We start from the raw sequence: 4,620 nt of genomic DNA, 5'->3' as shown, positions 1-4,620 counted from the left end.
CTGGAATATACCGCAGCACACAAGCAGCGCTTTTGTCATTTTCATTGTATTTAAAAGAATGTGAACATTATGCTCAAGTTTTCCTTTTGTGTTTCACAGAAGAACGAAAGTCATACAAGTTTGGACAACGCAAGGGTGAGTAAATGATGACGGAATGATCTTTTTGGCTGAACTAACCCTTTAACTGCTCATATATTGTGGCTGGTCATAAAAGACCATTATAAACCAGTGGTTCCAAAATCACATTGGGGTAGGAGGTGATTCAGGCTTTGGATGGACTGTAAAGGTGCTGTGAAGTGTAATTGCATCATCAGAATTGAGAATCCCGCTCAGTATAGCTTGCACTATAGTGCACTAGGGGTGAGACCGAGAACATTCTCCTCAAGAATCACAGTAACACATTGTGACCTCTGCATTGGAGACATGCAATTCATGCATAAAAATACATGATGTAATCCATTCACTGCTCCCATGAGAGACAGCAAGTCCAAACTTCAACTATAAATATTTATGAACTACACAAATGTGTGACAGCATGCACAGAGTCAGAAATGTTCTTGTGTGCATTTGAACTTGCTGTATTGATTATATTGACAGTAATAACAATATAGCATGGTCTTTAGTACCTCACTGATGTGTCACATCACACTATTTTGTGCATTTTAGCACCACTTTAACTCTGTATTGACCATATCCACCTTATTTTTCCTTATGGGTCTGGCTTTATCTACATCCAGCTATTTGTATATGTACAAAACAGCTCGCCTTGCTGCTTGATATTGAAAATTGGTGTCTTACCATATTATTTTAATGTACACTACCAGTCAAAAATTCTTAATGTTTGTAAAGAAGCATCTTCTGCTCACCAAGCCTGCATTTATTTGATTCAAAGTACAGCAAAAATGGTAAAATTTTGAAATATTTTTACTATTTAAAATAACTGCTTTCTATTTGAATATATTTTAGAATGTAATTTATTCCTGTGATTTTAAAGCTGAATTTTCAGCATCATTACTCCAGTCTTCAGTGTCACATGATCCTTCAGATTTTCTGTTCAATTAACATTTTTTATTATTATTATCAATATTTAAAACAGTTGAGTATTTTTCCCCTCAGGATTCTTTGATGAATAGAAAGATCCAAGGATCAGCATTTATCTGAAATAAAAAGCCTTTGTAACATTATACACTATACCATTCAAAAGCTTGGAGTCAGTATAATTTTTGGTAAAGAAATTATGTACTTTTTAGAAATTAATACTTTTAATTAGCAAGGATGCTTCAAATTGAGCGGAAGTGATGATAAAGACATTTATAATGTTACAAAAGATTTCTGTTTCAGATAAATGCTGTTCTTCCAAACTTTCTATTCATCAAAGAAACCTGGAAAAAATCTACTCAGCTCTTCTCAACATAATGATTATTGGGGTTTTTTTGAGCAGCAAATCAGAATATTAGAATGATTTCTGAAGCATCATGTGACTATAATGATGCTAAAAATTCAGCTTTGAAATCACAGGAATAAATTACATTTTAAAATAAATTCAAATAAAAAATAAATGCAGGGTTGGTGAGAAGAGGAGACGACTTAAAAAAAAACATTAAAAGTCCTACTGTTCAAAAACTTTTGACTGGTAGTGTATTATCTTAATTATGAATATATGTGGATATGCAATAGCAGACAGAAAGATTCTCAGAGAAATAATATTTAATATTTAGTCTGTTTGTCAAATAAAGACTTCTTTAAAAGGGGGTTGATTTTTTTGACTGTAAACTGAACAGAAAATGTCCAGGGTTTGTTTATTTATTTATTTATTTATTTATTTATATATGACCATATAATGGTTTAGAACCCTTTGATGCTTCTTTTAAACTGCATTTTGGAAGTTCAAACTCAGGGGCACCATTGAAGTCCACCATATGAAGAGAAATCCTGAAATGTTTTTCTCAAACAACAATTTCTTTACGACTGAAGAAAGAAAGACATGAACATCTTGGTAACAAGGGGGTGAGTACATTATCTGTACATTTTTGTTCTGGAAGTGAACTTCTCCTTTAAGATGTTTATGATTTAGAATGAATGTAAACCTGACATCTTAAAGACATCTGTCAGATGTTTGTACACAGCAGAAGCTTTCCAGATCAATCGATCTTTAACAGACATCTTTATTTACAAGTTATACAGTATAGCCACAATGTATTATCCTTTACAACTTTACAGTCTCTGTATACTATAATTGCATGGAGAAGGAACATTTTGCAGATGCCACTAAACAACTTTGGAGGTCCATGAAGAAACAACTGATCTGGATAAACGCAAGTAAACAAACAAGTTAATGATTTAATTTGTGGGCGCACCGTTCATTTAAATGGGAACAACACTGGTGTAATCAATGGTAATGGCAGTGCTAGTAATCTATCAATATGTGAAAACTAAACCAGTAGAGTTTTACTGGTAATTTCCTAATGAAGTGAACAGAAATGGTGCGTTTTTAAATTCTATTTTGAACTAGAGGAATGTTTTATAGCGGACTGCATCAGAGGCATTTAGATACTGTGCTGTTATTCTGATGCGATTTTATGGGTTTTGCATGAGTTGAACATCTGAGATACACCAACACTGCCATCCAGAGGAGATTGAGAGGGACTGAGAGCATTTCACATGCATTAAAACAGCAAGGAACGTTTGATGACTTTGCATCTGTGAGTTTTTTGGGATGGGAATTTAATGCATGTTGATTGGTTGACATTTTGAAATGCACTTCCAGTCTGATTTACAGTAATCCAGAGCTGCCAACTTTTCACACGCTCTTATGCCACACATCCATTTTCTCACGCAGTCAAAAGCACCCTCAGTTAAAACTGTAATAATACCATGGCCATATACTCAAGAAGCAAGAAGCAAAGTTTCGGGAGTGATAAATCCCTCATGAATGAAGGATTCATTTTCGAATGGGAGAAAAATATAATTTCCCAGAACAGCAGACTAATAGATTAATAGAAAAATATTTGAATTTTCGTGTCAAAATATTTTTTTTAAATGCGGTTGCAGTTATTTATAAAAGTATAATGACTAAATCTTGCAATTATTTCACTGTACATTGCTATTCTTGTGGTAAAAAGTTAATAGGTTTGCAGCACTGCAACAGTTATTTTACATAATTTTATGATAAAAACACATTATGACATTATAAATATATATATATATATATATATATATATATATATATATATATATATATATATATACCGGTCAAAAGTTTGGGGTCAGTAAGAGTTGTAATGTTTTTAAAGAAAGTCTCTTATGCTCATCAATGCTGCATTTATCTAATCAAAAATATAGAAAAAAACTGTAATATTGCGAAATGTTATTACAATATAAAAGAATGGTTTCTATTGTGATATACTTTAAAATTTAACTTATTCCTGTGATGCAAGTATTTATTTAGAAATAGTGATATTTTTTCAGGATTCTTTGATGAATAAAAAGCTCAAAAGAACAGCATTTATTCAAAATATAAATATTTTCTAACAATATAAGTATTTGCTGTCCCTTTTTATCAATTTAACATACCCTTGGTGAATAAAAGTATTAATTTTTTTCCAAAAAAAAAAGGAGAAGAAGAAAAATGTACTGACCCCAAACTTTTGACAGGTATATAATAACAAATAATTTCACAATGCTGAAGTCAGACCATTCTGTTTTTGATTCAAATGTTTAAATGATAAAATCAAATTTAAATAAAAATCATGATAGTGATTAAAATGCAGTGTTTAGTTCTAATTTTCAAAAAAAAAAAATTAATTAAAAATGTTTAGTTGTAGTAGCAGCAACTGCAAAAATACTTTAATGGGCAGGAAAAAATACTTACGGCTGGTAAATTTTCTCAAATCATGATTGAAATGGCAGCTATACAAAATGGCAAAAAGTTTTAGGCTTTGCTTGCAAGTGTAGAAATTACGACAAAAGTATTGTCATTTCCCTACTGTAGAAAAAGGTAAAATGACGTACCTGTGAAATACTCAATTTTTTTTTATTTCACGGAATTGTTTTCCAATATTACTGTCGTAATAAGAATAATATAAAATTATTATTATCATTATATTCTAATTTGTTTGGTTTCTAAATATACCAGTGTGAGAGTAATTAGACACCATATCACAACTAAAAAGAGGATTCCCCATTAAACCTCAAGATCAAGTCAATTCACTAGCTTTTTTCTTTTAGTTTGCACACCGAAACTGTATTGGAGCTCTTAATTGTAAACTCTCGAAGTGCACCAGATAGATGAATTTAACTGTAAAATGTACAAAATGTGAATTCTCACTCCAAGCTGAACTCAGAAGTTGGCAGCCATCAATAACAATGCATTTGGAACATTTATAGGTATGAAGAATATTTAGTCATTTTCTTTGAAGCACTGTAAAATTTGATTACATTATCTTGGTTTTGTTTCTGTTTTAAAGATATATCATGGTGCTGATACCACATTGACACACCATGCTGTTAACCATAAAGTCATTTTTTTATGTTGGAGTTCCCAGAAATGCCAAAACGTAAGTAGCGCAAGAGCGCCATCTGACGCTCGATAGAAAAAGTGCAGAAGAAACACGCATCACG

The sequence above is a fragment of the Garra rufa genome, chromosome 23, assembly GCF_049309525.1.
Source record: "Garra rufa chromosome 23, GarRuf1.0, whole genome shotgun sequence".
Classification (NCBI taxonomy): Eukaryota; Metazoa; Chordata; class Actinopteri; order Cypriniformes; family Cyprinidae; genus Garra; species Garra rufa.
This window is presented reverse-complemented; position numbering follows the sequence as displayed.